Source organism: Bidens hawaiensis, unplaced genomic scaffold (genome assembly GCF_021521415.1).
Source record: "Bidens hawaiensis isolate Kalapana, Puna unplaced genomic scaffold, B.hawaiensis_p1.1 tig00419406_1, whole genome shotgun sequence".
NCBI classification, from domain to species: Eukaryota; Viridiplantae; Streptophyta; class Magnoliopsida; order Asterales; family Asteraceae; genus Bidens; species Bidens hawaiensis.
In genome coordinates, this window is record NW_027504851.1 from 297,600 (window position 1) to 316,067 (window position 18,468).

Genomic DNA, 18,468 nt, shown 5'->3' on the forward strand with positions numbered 1-18,468 from the left:
GGAGGGACACAACCAAGTTCAGTGCATATTATTTATATGATTTTTTGTCAGGGCAAAACAATTCTTTTGTAATTGTTGAAAAACGATAACACAGAAAGAAAGAAAGAAAGAAAAGAAGCAGGGAAGAAATCTTATTTCATAATAATGAGAATTACAAATAACAAGAAACAAAAAAACAATATATATACTAAAAACATATGCGGCGCATATGCTTATACAACGCATATGTTATGAAGCGTGTAAACATATACGCTCACATCCCGCCCTCAAGTTGGAGGTTGAGAAAACCTCAACTTACATAATAACGATTGAAAATGAGACCCTTGTAAGCTCTTAGTAAAAATGTCAGCAAGTTGATCCTTCATTTTGGTATGCTCCAAAATTGATCAGTCCTTCTTGCAACTTTTCAGGAACAAAATGGCAGTCAATTTCAATATATTAAGTTCGCTCATGAAAAACAGGGTTCTTGGCAATATGAATTGCGGCTTGACTATCACATTTAAGCATGACAAGAGTAATGTTAGGAACATTGAACCCCATAGTAGTCTTATCAGTCAAGCAAGTTCAGCAGTCACCCGTTGAAGAGATTGGTACTCGGCTTCAGCCAATCTCAAAGAAATAGTAGGCTTCTTATTAGATTTCAAAGAAATCAGAGACCCGCCAAGAGAAACATAAAAACCACTGACCGATTGGCGAATATTAGGACACGCAGCCTAGTCGGAGTCACAAGACGCTTGTAGATCAAAGGAAGGATTATTATTAAAAAATAAACCTTGAGATAAAGCTCCTTTGACATGTGAGAGGGTATGAAGTGCTACATTCCAATGGGAAATCCTCGGATCTTGCATGAATTGACTTAGAAACTGAACAACAAAAGCAAGATCAAGCCGAGTATGAGTAAGGTAATTAAGTTTGCTAACAAGCTTCCTGTATTATAAAGGGTCATCAAGAACAACTCCTTCATGAGCACAAAGTTGTAAATGATGAGGTAACGGAGAATCAGTAACAGGAAGATTAGAAGTATCAATTCAGAAAGCATATCTTTAGTGAACTTCCTTAGGCACATGATAACACCTTTAGTAGTGTTAAGGACTTCCATACCCAAAAAAATAATTGAGGCTTCCAAGATCCTTGATTTTGAAGATCGAATCCAGGAAAATTATGAGATAATTGATCTCTTTCAAATTGTTCCAATAAGTAATGTATCATTGACATATACGGTGACATAAATCACTGAGAATCCCATTGTCTTTGAAAATAAAGAATGATCATTCTGAGAACCAATAACCCCTTAACTTTAAAGCAGATGACAATTTATCATATATTGTCTAGAAGTCTTTTTCAAACCATATAAGGATTTCTGAAGTTTCAATACTTGATCACCAGAAAGTTGCATACCAGGTGGTGACAACATATATATATGTATATATGTGTGTGTATATATATATATATAGGGTAAGGATTCTAAGAGAACCATTGGCAAATTGAGAACTTTGAGAACCATTTTGGACCACTAAAAAAACCCTCTAAAAAAATATTAAAAAAAATATAAACAAACAAAACCGAAAATTTTAAAAAAGTAAAAAAAACCAAAATTCTTATATTTTATTCCGGTTTCATTAAAAAAAACCAAATTTTTTTTTTCTTTTTAATTCGTATTATACCTATACACATATGTATACTTTCATTTAATCTCTAGTTACGTAATATACACATATGTACATTATCATTTACCTTAAATTATACATATGTGTATAGGAAAAAACATGTGTGTACATATTATACATATATGTATAATAAAAAAACCGATGTTTTTTTCTTTTTAATTCGTATTATACCTATACACATATGTATACTTTCATTTAATCTCTAGTTATGTAATGTACACATATGTACATTATCATTTACCTTAAATTATACATATATGTATAGGAAAAAAACATGTGTGTACATATTATACATATATGTATATGTATAATTTAGCTAAAACGAGAATTGTTTTTACGTTTTTTTAGAAACCGGGATGATAAATAAGAACTTTGGTTTTTTTACTTTTTTTATTTTTGTGTTTTTTTTGTTTTATGATTTTTTTTATTTTTGGGTTTTTTTGTGGTCCAAAATGGTTCTCATAGTTCTCAATTCCCAAAAAGTTATCACATGATCCTGATCCTATATATATATATATAGAGAGAGAGAGAGCAAGGTTATGATAAGAAGTAGATTTTTCTTAAGAAGTGTAAGAAGTGTTTTTGGCCATTAGATCTAAATCTTCATATAAGAGCAAGATTGTAAACAATCATTTCCTTTAAATATGTAAAGTAACTATATAATTTAACTATAATCATCAATGATGATCTTTGCTTATATTTAATATTGGAACAAAATCAATCTCAATATATTACTACAACAACATCACGATTTTATATTGGAACAAAACAATTGGTACATAATTATCCCTAAATGAAGCCTTATTTTTCTTAAAAATCTACATATCTTGGATTATGGTGTACAGCGGTATATGCCGGAATATGGTGTACGGAAAAACACGGCGGTGTACGGCCGGAATATGGTGTATGGCGGTGGCGGAACACGGCAGTTATTGGACGATTCTTGGTTGGATTTTTCATGGTCGGATTTTATCGCCAGAAAAAGCGTGGTGCAGGAACACGGCGGTGTACGGCCGAAATATGGCGGAACACGGCGGTGTACGGCTGGAATATGGTGTACGGAGGTGGCGGAACACGACTGTTATGGCGGAACACGGTGGTTTACCGACGGCGGAGGTGGATGGTGGTGACGATGGAGTGGGGGTGAATGTCGGAGGAGGCAGCGGTGGTGACGGCGGAGGTGAATGAAATGTCGCCGTCTTAATATGCTATGCTTTAATATATATTTTTTGTAGTTAGAATTAATACTAATTATGTTTTAATTATTGGCGTGTTTTTGTTAAGTGCGTTTTTGTTCTTAGTGTTCTTAGTGTTCTTGGTGTTCTTGATGTTGTGTTCTAAATATGGATTAATATTAGGTGTTGTGTTTTAAAACACACTGTAATACAGATTACGATGCGTTTTTGGTGTTGTAATTTAATTTTGCTTCCATATATAATACAAGACACTAAACAAGGATGCCTTTAGAGTGTTATAAAACAAATATTAAAATAAAACACACTGTCTAAAAAACAAAATTTCCATCTAGACCAACAGATTACTAAATCTAACGCACCAGATTACTTCTTACTCTTTTTAGACACACTTCACTACTTATTATAACTCCACTCTATACACACACACACACATATGTAGGATAGTTTATGCGAGAAGTCAAGTTATAGCGAGAAGTGCGAGAAGTCAATCTGAACCATTCATTTAATTTTAATCTTAAATCATTAAAAATATATGAAAAAAGTATTAAAGTAATATAAATGTATCATCTCTCCAATTAATGTATATAATTAAGCCACACAAGTTACATCTCTAACGAATATAATTAATTTAATCACAACTAAATGATTTAAAAAATCCATAAAACAATAAATTTATCGTTATAATTTTTAGCCTGTCTCTATAATTTTTTCAAAAACTTGATGTGCTTGAAGTAGTCTAATAAAAACACGCTAATCTAGACACTAAGTAATACTCTAGACTCTCTAAAACTCGACTAAACTACTAACCGGCAAGTGAACCGATCGACTCTAGTAAAGCTAAGTAAATCCGGATATCGAACCCATGAGACTCTTTAAACTACGTTTATTAGCTAATTAGACTCAACTACAGACACGACTTATTAATTTATATTTATTTGATGGGGGGGGGGGGGGTTTCTTAATTAAAATACTAATTTAAAATTATTATTAAAAAGTAATTTAAGAAAACAAGTAAATTAAACGAAAACACAAGTTTGACTAAATAAGATGATGATTAAAAGACTACCTAGGCTAGAATCCCCTAAGTTTCAGTTATGAATTAACCGGGAAAATATTAAGTTATGGACTGGGATCGTAAAATAGACACCTAAGAGAAAACCCGAACAGGACCCCTGACCCTTCTCAAGAGACACCTATGGGTTTCTTACGTAGAACTAAATCTAGCAAGATCAAATAATAAAGATCTATCAATAACCTAGCACTTTACAGATAGGTTAGCAGCATACTTAGGTTTATTTAATTAATAATTATTATTCCTATGATCTTATTGCAAATCAATCATAAAATAATCAAAAACACAAAGTAATTGACCTAATAGCAACCTATCATAATGACAAACAATAATCAAGGCAACTATGGAATAATAACAATCAATCAAACAATACTAAGCATCCATGTCACACCCAACCTAAGGCGGAAATGCCGGGGCGCGATCCGATTGCTCACAGCTCGAAGATACTATCATAATATACAAGTGACAATATCTAATTAATTATTATAATTCAAATATACACACACGTTTACAAACATTACAAAACAATTCAAATAAATAATTATAAACATGATTTAACGATCATTTTCATTATAACCTATGGTCTTAACTAAATATCCATACTTCAATTCAAGCAACCTTCATATGCGTAGAAAATGGAGTTTTGTCAACATAAAGTTGAGTGAGAATATCACCAGTTTTGACACAATACAATAAATAAGCATGACGTGATAAGTGCGGTAAATATAATCAAAACACAAACAAGTATGTAGACCGTTGCCAAGCGAATCGGGCATTGGTCACCAGCAGGAACACCCGCTATACGATTGACTGAATAGTAATTCCAACATACGATTGATTGAATGGTAACACAAGTAAGCAAGTAGCACGTATGTTTGATTAAATCACTTCACAATAACACGTATGGATTTGTTTGAATATATATATATATACTTATATAGTATGAAATACTAATACGTATGCATATGTCCCCAAAACATTTAGAAAATCGAGTAAAATAGGGGAATGATAAACACACCTAATCGAATAAGCCAAACAGGAATGAATATGACAAGAAAGTGAAAATCACACTCTTCGAGAATTACCGACAAGAATCCTAATTAAATGATATTATGAGTGAATTATAATACGTATAACGAATTTAGGATTTCGATATGATTTGAGTTATATTTATGATTGGGTACGTTATCTATTGAACGATTGATCTCTACGGCTTATTGTTATCGTTTAATGATGAAAATCATTGTTTATCAAAAAATCGGGTTTACGAATAATTAGTTTAAATAAATATGAGTTGAGATCTATTATAATAATAACCCATTTAAGTATATAATTATCATAAATTTATATCTTGAAATCCTTAACGAAGTCTGATGGTAAAAATATAATTATCACGTTTTAACATGTTAAATACGTTTATTATGATTTTGTTTAAAATAAATAATACATGTATATATATATATATATTTATACATATACATAATAAATATGAGTAAATTGATAAAGATGTTTTAATAACGATAAGCCTTAATATTAATGTCGGGTTTTTAATAAAATAATGATGATTTATTATTAATAATACACACACACACACATAGACATACGAAACTTGTAACGAGACTATTTGACACGAAACGTTAACTTTATGATATCGATTTAAATAAAGTATTGTTTATGGGATATTTAATATTAATCATAATATATTATAAATATTTAAAATAAGTTAAAATATTGAAAATAAAATAACACACAAAAAAATGGACTGGCCGTGACTCGAACCCGCACCAGTGGACGGTCCAGAAGTTTAGCACAAACACACCAGCCATATGCGCTAGTGTGTGGCTGAGACAAGTTTGTAAACCGAACTTTATATACAGAAGGCAATTAAATCCCAATTTTGATTATGAAACCCTAGATCATCAATCACCCAATCTGCTTAATGTTTGTTCAATCAATGTTAGGGTTATTGTTGAAAGATGTTTTACGAACTTGTTACATACTTTAATTACCTTGATTGATGACTAAACCAGTGAGAACGACGAACTCAGACTCGGCGTCAAGAACAGATCGAACAGGGGGGTTTACAGCCAATCTTAATGCAATTAGGTTTAGAGGTTTGGTTCGTTGGGTTATATATGTGGTGTAGACTCGTTTAATTGAACTATTATTATGATCAGATAACAATCCACAAATTGGGCCTAAACGGTTCGTTTATTTTAGAATTAAAATAGATTTATGATACTATTACCTAATTATGTTAGGAATTAGGACGATTTGAATTATAGGAACGATATAGGAAGATCAATTTTGATTATAGGACGAAGATTAAGGTTCAAGTAACAATCGGGTCAAAATTTTGGTAAATGGGTACGGTTTACTGAATCTGGTTACTGGGTTATAAAAAGGATATAAAAAAATTGCATTTCAGTCCCTGAAGTTCGGTGATAGAAACAGATAAGAATTAAAGTTTACTTTTGGGTTAAAAAACGTATATTTTCCATAGTTAATTATATATTAAATCAATATATTAAATAAATATAAATTGTAAAATAATTTCTCGATAAACGTGATACTTTTCATTATTAAAATTTCCCGAATATAAAACGGGTCGAGTTATGGATATGAGTTGTTCGTGGAAAACCCAAGATGCTACAATCCATATGCATCAATTTAATATAATTAAACCTTTTACTAAATCATAAAACCATAACGATAAATAAATCCCAAATCAAAACACAACGTCAAAATAGGCTCATCAAAAGCCTAGGCAGTCTATAATGTTTAGGCTATCAATATAAAATCAAACAAAACAACCTTAAAGGAAATCGTGGTGAAAAATAATGTAAACGGAAGAAAATAGGTGATAAAACCCGTAGTCTTCATTCTTGATCGATTGGCACTTCACCAGCTGATTCCTTGCCTTCAAACCCGCCAAATATTGCAATCCTAAGCTCCAGGAAACTCCAAATTCGGCCCTGGTTCGCAGGGTATGCTAAGGATTAAGTTTAGGGGTGTTTAAATAGGTTTTCTGGGCCCAAAACTGATAAAAAAACAAAGAAAATTTGAGAAACTGGGTGCCCAGAGCGCTGCGCGGTGGGATTTTGCCTCCTGGTCGAGCGGCGCCGTGGGCTAGGGGTGGCTGACCGGTCCGGTTCGTTTCCTGATACGGTCCGGTTCAATTCTGATGCTCCGGTTCACCAGTTTGGTTTGTTTTAGCTCTTTTTTCACCATTTTTAACCATGAACATGTCCCGGCACCTATATTATTCAAATATGTTAGTAATATACAAATTCTAATAAAAACCAAACAAAAACTAATAAAATATTATATAAATATACAAGGGATTTATATATATTTAGCCTTATATCAATTACACATCTTCACATTTTTCCTACATATCTTTAATTTTTTATGCACGTCTTCATTTCTTTTCCTACACATTTTCAATTTATTCGCACGCATGTTTTTCTTCCTATACATCTTCAAATGTTTCCTATGTATATTCATTTTTTTCCTACACATCTTTAATTTTCTCATAAACATCTTAATTTTTTCCTACACATCTTTAATTTTCTTATAAACAACATATTTTTTCCTACACATCTTTGATTTTGCTATACGTTTTTATTTAGGGATAGATGAGATAAATTAAATTATGAATTATTTTATTCTACCTAAAGTACCATTTTCTTATTTTATTTCAATTTTTATTAATTACAATAAACGCAATAATGTTTCAACCCTTGATTAGCAATCTAATGGTTGAGATCACTTCTCGCACTTCTCTCTATAAGTTTACTTCTGAAATGAACCTAATCCTATATATATATATAAATCCCCATGAAGAAAAACATTATTGACATCTAGCTGAAATGGAGGCTAACTTCTCTTTGTAGCAACAGCTACAAGGATTCTAATAGTAGTCATCTTTATAACAGGAGAAAAGGTTTCAATGTAATCAATTCCTTCTTTTTTAGTATCTCATCTCATTACTAATCTAGCCTTACAATATTCAAGAGTCCCATCCGCATTGTGTTTAACTTTAAACACCCATTTACATTTAATGGCTTTCTTTCCAAGTGGAAGATCAATAACAACCCAAGCTTGATTGGTTTCAAGAGCTTTAAACTCAGCGTGCATGGCATCTTGCCATTCAAGATTACCTGCAACTTCCTTATATGAAGTGAGCTCATGTAAATCAGAGATTGATCGGGTGAGAGACCAGCTAGAAGGAAGAAGGTGAGAAGAAGAACAAGAGATAGAATAAGAGCAAGAGTTAGTGACAATATGGAAACAATGATGAGAATATTCGGAGTTCTTGCAAACATAGTCTTTTAAGTATGAGTGCAGAACAGATGTTCTCGAAGATCTTTGAACAGGATCAGGGTGATCATTAGAAAAAGGAGCAGGGATAAGAATGGAAGATGAAGTATTAGGAGCAGGATCAGTAAGAGTAGAAAGAGGAGTAGACAAAGAATCATCAAAAAATTGATTGATAAGATCAATAGATGGAAATGAAACTATCTTTGGATTTAGTTATAGATGGAAATAAAGCTTCAAAGAAAACATCTCATGAAATGACAACTTTGTTTGTGTCAATGTCGTACAATTTGTATGCCTTTTTACCAAGAGAATAACCCAGGAAAAAAAAACAAGGCACAACCCTTGGTTTGAATTTATCTCTACCATGAGATAAAGTGGAAACATAAGCAAGACAACCAAAAGACTTTGGATGGACATATAAAGGAGCCTTTCCTATTAAAACTTCATAAGGGGTTTTATTTTTAAGAATTTCTGTAGGAAACTGATTGATTAAATGTGTTGTAGTTAACACACAATCACCCTAAAACTATATCGATTAATTAAATGTGTTGCACCGAATCCAGTACCTTCAAAAAATTTGAAACAAGGATCATACCAGGATGATCCGAAGGGTGAAGGTAAAGAGGGTTCGAAGAATCGATGGACAAATTCGGAAGAACATAACTGTATGAGTCTGCCATTGAATCACAGCAGAACGAAACAAACGCACGAGAAGAATAAGAACAAACAACAAATAAGTTCACTTATACGCCGTATAAGAACTTATGCGGCGTATATGTTATATGGTGTGTAAGTTATGCACAGTATAGCATATACGACGACGTGTAAGTCCAAAAAATCCAGAGAAGAAATACGGAGAAATACGAAACTCCGGTAAACGAAATCCTACATCGGAACAGAACGTCGACGGAACGAGAACAGAGTATGTCGATAAACAAAGATAAAATCATTCAATTTCAAAAGAGACTGAATGAAACGAACGGAATTGATCAAGGACAAATTAATTCCTGAACAAACACACAAACGATTAAAGAAAATGATCAAAAAGATAAAAAAAAACGACATAACGAAGAGAGAAAAGCGGCGAAACAAGAGGAACCGGTTAAAACAAAGAGTAGGATTAAGAACTCTGCTCTGATACCATATAATCGTTGAAGAATGATGACACAGAAAGAAAGAAAAGAAGCAGAGAAGAAGAAATCTTATTTCATTCTCAGAATGAGAATTACAAATAACAAGAAACAGGAAAACAATATATATACTAAAAACATGTATGGCGCATAACATATGTGACGCATATGTTATGCAGCGTATAAACATATAAGCCACACCTTTAACATATATTTAACCGAATTTTAACATCAATTTATGGAAAGGATGAAATTCATAAGGCTATACGGTGTGGAAACCGTTTTGCCACTAAACTGCTGAGGTGGCAGGTGGTATCGTTGGCAAATACCATCCCGTTGTTGTCAGGGCCGCCCAAATTCACAAATCGGTAAAATTTTGTTGGAGATTTCCCCGATGAAATTGCCGCCCAACTTCAATATCTTCCCTTCTTTTAAATAGGGTGTTAATTTTTTGAATCCACAAAAGAGAAGAAGATGGAAAATTAGAATTTGAGATACGGTTGAGAAGATAGGAAGTTGTAGACCTGAGGTGGAGTTGTGGAAAAGAAAATATACCTTTTTAAGAGTTTTAATTTAATATTTTAATTGTAATTGAAAAAACTTCTTATGATTATTTAAATAGGCTAAATAGCTTTTAGATAAAGCTTGTTTTTGTTAGAAAAAAAAAACTAAACACATAGGTTTTCATAATATTTTTTACGAACATCCCGGTAAAAATTTTAACAGAAACATATTTGTTTTGAAAAAAAGTATTTTTTTTCTCTCGTAAATGACCTTGACACATGCTTTGACCGATAAGCTTGTCGAAATATATTTATGTTTTTTTGACTACCTGACAACGATAGATACTCGAAATTTAGTATTTTTTTAATTTTGCGTTTGTACTCAAAATTTTATATTTTTATTTCAGTTATATTAAATTAATTTTACTATTATTAATTTATTTGAAAAGAGAGGGAAGTGGTGAATTGGTAACCATTTCCATGGTATTGTGGAAGATGTTAAGGTTGAGTGGGATATGATGTGGCGCTGACATGTCACTATAAAACGAGAAGCAAAATGGCATCCACACCTTTTAGTCTAACAAACCCTATCGTAAAGAATGATTAGTGTAATTAATGAAGATTAATTAATTTATTTTTTCAAAGACTAATTCTTTTATTTCGTAGGACTTACACTTCGAACCTTTGGATGTTTAAGGACTTTATAATTTTTATGTCACTGGCCCTCCAATTCCAGGACATTAATGATGAAACATAAACAATTTCTTATATATGAAAAACTGTAAGTGATCCTATTTTATTTTTCACAAACGTGAGCCACTTAAAAGTAACAAAACTAGAAATTAAATTTGTATTGATATAGTGAACGGGTTAAATTTGTATAGGCTACATGACCCATAGACAAGAGTCACAAGACTCAGTAGGGACCCAAATTTGTTTCAGACTGCAGGGCTGGAGGCCATATGTCACCAAAAGATGAAGTCCAAAATCACAATGACACCATCTGTTCATACCTAAGTCCCCTGGCCCAACTCTGAAGCCCAAACAGTTCAAAAAATAAAAAACAAAAAAGTTGGCAGATTAGTGTAAAGTATTGTCGTGTAATCAAGTAACTGTTTAAAATACATCATTTTATTATAATGGTATTGCTTTGTTCATTGTTATTACGTTTATCGACTTATTGCTTTATTATGATTATATATATTTTAAGAGTATGTTTGAGATTGAGTTTGAAACATGCTTATTGGTTTTTTCAAAAAAACGTTCTGAAAAGCCATGATTTGTGGCTTTTGAAAAACTGTTTTTTAACCTTTTTAAAAATCTAAAATAAGAAAGTTTTTTTTATGATTGCTAAACACATTTTATCTTAGTGGCTTTTTGAAAACATCAATAAACCAATAATCATTTTTCAAACTCAATCCCAAACATGCTCTAAGTTAAATTTGTTGGGGCCTATTTTTATAACTCGTGCAAGGTCTACGAAAACCATCGAGCTCCTGGAGACGGCTCTGCCTTTACCAACATATAATTTTAACCTTTGAACCTTCAAAACTACAAGTTAGTCTTCAATTCGCTCTCAAAATATTGAGATTAGCTCGTTAGGAGTCTTATTATACCATAAAAATATGATTTTATTATAGACATCAAGCCATCAAGGGTAGATGCTCTAAAACCCGACTTAAATTTAATCAAAATAAATATTTTGATTTCGTCCACTAATGATCTTTCACGCATTTATGAGTCATAGACCAAAAAAAAAAAAGGAATGTTCATTAATTTCTGTTTTGTAATTCATTAAATCCTTTCATTTTAATTAATTTTTCAAAAACCATTATAATATTATACCCTTCTTTGATGCCACGTCAACCAAAACCACTATGGGCACGCCCATTGTTCCAACACCCAAACCCGGATACTCAACCAAACCGGTCCAACGACAGCCACGGTTCATAGGTTTAACCAGTGTTTTAAAACCGGTTCATACCAGGCGGTTGAACTGGTACTACCAGGTTTCGCTTATTAGGCCGATATTTTGAGCCCGACACTTTTGAATAGTTTTCTAGGACATCAATCGGCGGTTTTTTTTCCCCAAAATACCTGTTTAAACCGGCAACAGTTTTAAACACAAGAGATTTTTGATATTTTATGGCCCATATTTTCAAAAACTTTTTATTTTAGCGATTAACATTAAAACGAGTAAACTTTTGGATTATTTCTTGAAAACCAAGTCTTTTTCTATTATTTTTTTAGTATAGATCAACTTTTGTATTATATTTTATTATGAAATCATATACCTTTAGATTATTTTTAACTAAAGTTGCATCTACTTGAAATTACAAGTTAAACTATTCACCCCAGTTGAACTTCTCCATTAAAAACCGGTTTTTAAAACATGTGGCAGTCTCGTAAAATGGTAACCAACGAGGGGCAAAACAGTAAAGGTGCAACATAACCACTTTCAGTTCGTAACAGACAGACAGCTGCTTCTTACGAGAGCCAACAACATTAAACAACTAACCCTCTTCTCTCTCCTTCCTTCAACCGATTCAATTCACTTCGATTCAACAACAATGGACTCCGACGAGGTAAACTCCCGACACCCACTTCGATTATCCACGTCGCCATCGCCGCCAATAATATTATTATTATTATTACAATAAGAAATCAAATTAACCGTTTTTTTTTTTGGTTTTTGATTTGGGTTTTTTGATCAATCGATTTTGATCTTGTTTGATTACATTTACATTTGGTCGGTGTAGAGATTAACGGCTTTGAAGAAGGCGTATGCGGAGATTATATTGAATACGGCGAAAGAAGCAGCCGCGAGGATTATGGTGTCGGAACGGAAAGCGAGTCGCTTCGAACACGAGCTTAAGCACGCGAAGGAAGATGCGGTGAATATGCTTTTGAGACTCAAGCAGATGATGGATTTGAAGGTATGGATAATAAAGTGTTTGAATTATGGTTTTTGTTTGAATTTTGATTAGTCGGTTAGCGTAAACGAGTTGATTTTGCATTTGGGTTAGGGTTTAGTTGAGTTGGTTTGTTTAGGGTTGTGATTTTGATTGAAGAATTACAATGCTAAAATGAAGCTTTGTGTTATGGTGTAGATTCTTTTTGTTTCGTGTGGTTAAAGTCGAGTTTAGGTAAAGAATGCGTGTATTTTGGGGATTTTTTTGGTTGGTTGGTTGGTTGATGAGTGGTGATTTGGAGATCGATGTTAAGCGTGTTTGAGCTTGAGATTGTGTCGGATTTCATATGCATTGTCTTAAAATTTAATTATGGGAGTTGGTAGGTGTGAAATATGTAGAGTTGTAGTTTTGGTATTCGGATATTTGTTTATTTGGATTAGAATTTCCAGATTATGCAGACTCGCGGTGCATATCATGAATGCAGAAGCCAAAGCCTAATTATGGGCGCATAGAACAAAGAAGATGCTGTTCTTAGCATAAGAAAACTTGACACACGTTTACGCAGGGTGTGATTCAATGGAACGTGCAAAAAGAAATAAGGCACAATAAATGTATCACTAACTTGGGAAAGTGCGTGGTTGGAATAATTTATATTTCTTAGGCTAAAAAACAGAGAGTTTTCGGTGACTTTTGAGGATCGAATAGGTTGCTTTCATATTCAGTAGGAAAAAAGGGACATTCATTAACAAACCAATTCAAACTGTGCTAGCTTTTAAGTATCTGCATACAAAGGGTTTAGTTTGAATTGGCTTGTTTAGGGTTGCGATTTTGAATTTGAATTGGGGTTTGCGTGTTATAGGGTTAGTATTTGCATACAAAGGGTTGAGTTTGAATTGGTTTGTTTAGGCTTGTGATTTTGATTGAAGAATCATAATGCTAAAATGAAACTTTGTGTTATGATGTATTTGGCGTAGATTCTTTATGTTTCGTGTGGTTAAAAGTCTTGAACTTGGTTAAAGAATGCGTGTAATTTGGGGTTTTTTTGGTCAGTTGATTGACGAGGGACGATTTGGAGAACAACGTTTAGCGGGTTTGAGCTTGAGATCATGATGGGTTGTTGTTACCAAATGTTATTTTCGTATGCATTAGCTCTTAAAACTTAATTATGGGAGTTGATAGGTTTGAGATGTTTAGAGTTGTAATTTTAGTTCTTTAGGCTAATACATAATTGGACTTTGTGGTGCTTTTTTGAGTATCGAATCGGATAATTGGTTTCAATTTCAAAGTTAGACTTTATCTGCGAGGATGAATCCACAGTTGAAGGAGTATTTCGTCACAGTAATCACACTATCATCAGCAAACTATTAAAATGTGCTCGTTTAAAAGATAGTCAAAACATGAAAATAAAGTGTGTTCTTTTGCATTTAGTTAGTTTAGTAAGCGGGTAATATAAGTCTGCATCTAATGGAAGCAATACTTCTATGCTAGTATACTTTGTGAATCACAACCTCTAGTTTTGATATTAATTTTCTTTGATTGGAAACTCATTTTAATGTGATTTTAATTACACAATCTTTTGTAGCTTTATGATTTTTGTTCACATTTTGATTAGTTGGTTAGCGTAGACGACCTGAATTTGAATTAGGGTTTGTTATTGTTATAGTTTGTATTTGCGTACAAAGGGTTAAGTTTGAATTGGTTTGTTTAGCTTTATACCTAGAATGAAACTTTGTATTATGATGTATTTGGTGCAGAATATTTTTGTTTCGTATGATTATAATCTTGAATTTGGTTAAAGAATGCGTGTATTTTGGGAAGGGGTGATTTGGTGAGCAATGCTTAGCGTGTTTGAGCTTGAAATCATGTTGGATTACTGTTACCGAATATTATTTTCATATGCATTGCGTCTTAGAACTTAGTCATGGGAGTAGATAAGTTTGAAATGTGTAGAGTTGTAACTTCAATATTCGGACATCCCTTTCTTTGTATTAGGATTCCAAGATTATGTAAACTCGCCGTGTATATCCTGAATGCAGAAGCCTAATTATGGGTACACAGAGCAAAGCAGATGTTGTGTTCTTAGGGTAAGAAAATTAACGCGTGTTTACGCACGGTGTCATTTAATGGAACGCGACAAATAAAGTAAAGCACAATAAATGCATCACTAACGTGCAAAAGTGCGCGGTTGGAATAATTTATATTCATTAGGCTAAAATACAATTTGACTTTGTGGTGATTGTTGAGTATCGAATCGGATGGTTGCTTTTATGTTCAGTAAAGAACATTTTGGTTCTAGGGAAAATCTTGATGAGCATTTTGATTTTTAAAATGTACTAGGTTTTATGTTTCAGTAATATAATCACATTATCATCATCACGAAATCTTACAGTGTTTGTTTTAAAAGATAGTCAAAATATTGATTAAAGGATGCGTTTTTTGCGTTTAATTAGTTAAGTAAGCGGTTCCATTAAGTAGGCAACTAATGGAAACAATACTTATAAGTAATATACTTTATGATCATAAACTCTGATCTTGAAATTAAATTTACTTTGATTGCAAAATTCTTTTTAATGCGAGTTTAAACACAATCTATTGTAGTTTTGTACCTACCCTTAACTGTTTAATATGATTTGCAGACTAGGGAAGCGGCAGCTGTATCATGTTCCCAACAAAAGAAAATTGATGAACTTGAAGCACAACTTCAAGAAGCTGAAGACATAGTGAAAGACCTTAGAGAAGAGTTAAGAGCGGTTGAAGCACAGGTTGAGAAGTTTTCACAAAGGAAAGAAGTAAACAATGTATCGATCCCTGAACCCGTTACATTACCCCCCTTGGAAGTACAACAAAGTTTAAATATAGAACAAACAAACAAAAGCCAGAAAGTTTATAATTCTTTATTGCCGATAAAAAAATCATTTATCGGCGATTTACCTTCTATAATATTAAGAAGCAAAGAAACGGAGTTATATAGAAATGGGTGTACTCAAAGAGTCCGTGCACGCGAATGTACCCTGCCCAATAATAATATAAACTTGACATTTTCTGTGGAAAAACATGACTTAAATGGAATAAAAAAACCTGAGTCGGTTTCTAAAGAGGGTGAAGTACAAGAGAAAGAAATAGTTTTGGAGCAAGTGAAAGAGACGGGGTTAAAAGTTGGTGATTCATGTTTGTCTTCTCGGATTTCAGTCAAACATAGAAAGGATACAGCCAGTGATGAAGCCTTAGTTAGAACGTGCAATGGTCAAAGCACAAGTGGAGAGAAAGTTATGCCAGTGGGAAAAGAGAAAGACAAGGTTGACCTGCCAAAGGTTTGTAAGACAAGCGAGGTTCCAAGTCAACCTTTGACTGATAGAGTGATCAAGTACACATTTCAAAGGAAGAGGAAACGGGGGGCTATGATTGATGAAAGTGGGTCTAGTGAACAGAGTCACGAGAACCTAGCGCTTCATGAGGGACCCGTGAATGCGAACTTGATTGGAGAATCAACTCCGGAAAAGATACGCCTGGAACAGGTTGCTCATCAGGTTGGTCATTTATCTTAACAAACATAAGGTTCTATTTTTTATCTTTAATTAGACTTTCGATCATAATATATGGATAAGCTTAGGTAAATGCTTTCTAGAGCATGTTGGAAAGTCCGTTAGAGCTTGGTTGTGACTGGTTGTGTGGTGCTACTCAATTGACCCGACCCGAACGGGTGGACCAGACCGGAAAAAAAATTTATATACCGATAGTCAACTGAGTACTGACCCAAAAACTTTCTGACCCCTGTGGGAAATTTTCCTGGGTCCTTCACTCCTCTCTGGTTAAAATCCGATAATGAACGACCTCTAGTACTAATATTTTTTTAAGTAATTAGTCATTGATAATGTTCTCTTATTAAGTGATAGTGTGATACTATCAAGTTATGCAATATTATCTTCATATGTTGGTTATTTGGATTTAACTTTTTTTTGTTGTGGTTTACTCCCTAACTTATTTTTTCTTCTTATTCCAACTTATAGAAAGTTTACGGAATTTTTGGTTTCATTTATTAATTAAGTTATTAAAGTCCGATCACCTTATTTGAAAAATCCATCCACTTTATATGGGTTTAAATGAGGTGGAAAAAAAGGTCTAGGGATTAAACCAATAAAATGAAACTTAAGGAACTTAATCTATAAAATTCCGCCTTTGTCCATTTCTTTTTAGCATGAATGTCTCGAGCAGTTGATTAGATTCTTAAAACCTTCTACAAAATGTTGTTTTAAGTCAAAAACTCCCCCTTTGACTATGGTCCCACAAAACTAATATGAGTCCTGTTAGTAGGATCTTTGGTTCCATACGTTCTAGCCAGGTCAGAATGTTATATGATATGGATGTGGAAGAGGAGGTTCTTGAACCCGAAGCCACTCTGATTTGTGAATAAACAGCAACTGAAAGAGAAATCAGTAATGATAACAGAAAATATAACTAGTGGAAAAGTAACAGATTAACAGAAGCAATCTAGTTTCTGAAATCAGCAGCAAATAAAAACAGAAAACATAAACAAAGTTTATCTTGAACAGAAAACGGGAAACATAAAACATACATGCACACACATATATACAGTAATAAAAAAGATATCAACAGAAAACATAAATATAACAGAAATCAAAGTTGTAATCCTTAAATACAAAGATCAAAATCTATATTTTTATTGCAGAAATTCCAAACAGATATCAAAAGTACAATTCTTGATGAAAGTATATATAGCAAATGAAAACAGAAACAGGGTTTATCTTGAACAGAAACTGAAACAGATTAACGGAAGCCATTCTAATGTCTGAAATCAATCCAACAGACATTTCATAGACATCAAAGATCGTTCAGTGAGGAAGAAGAAGTGAAGATTGAAGAACATGCCTGTGAATCTGTTATCTGTACAAGGAAAGAAAGGACGGTAGCAGACTAGCAGCACTAGTATTAGTAAAGTCAAAGAATCAAGTTTAATGTAGAGAAGAAGACAGAAGTATAGAGGAATAAAACATGCCTGAGTGGTTTATAGGTCTCCAACTGTCTTATCTGGGAAGAAGCAATGATTGCCTTTTGCAATTGGAAAATCTAATGTCACAACGGTCGTAACACGACATGTGCAAGGAGCGGTTGAAGTGGCACCTCATTTTCTCTATCTGCAACTTTGTTTTCATTTTCCAGCTTTTGGGTCTTCTTAAGTCTGGTTTTAGCGCCTGAATAGAACCGTTGCGATGGACGGAGGTGCTCGCCTCACCTAGGCGTGTGCCGGGCTCTTCTTTGACTACATAGGATATAAATGCTATCTCTAGTTACCAAAAATGTCCAAACACTACAGATGTCACCATTGCAAACCAAACTCTTTACACCATAATTGGGAGCGGGAAACTATGAGGTATATTATTATTTCATAACCTATCGCAGACCTTCCGATGCCTTGAGTGAACAAAAACCAGCTACTCTACCTGCTCCATGCTCTAACCGTACCTGCCTCCCATCCAAGCTTGTTTTCCTTGCTACACCAACTGAGATTCTTGTCCTAAACTCAAACCAAAATTCCTGTGCCCAAAATAGAATCTCTGAAGGATTATATTATCTATACTAGGTGATTAAAGGCTCATATCCTCCCCCCTTAACCATAGATACGTCAAGCATGCAACATACTTGGAAA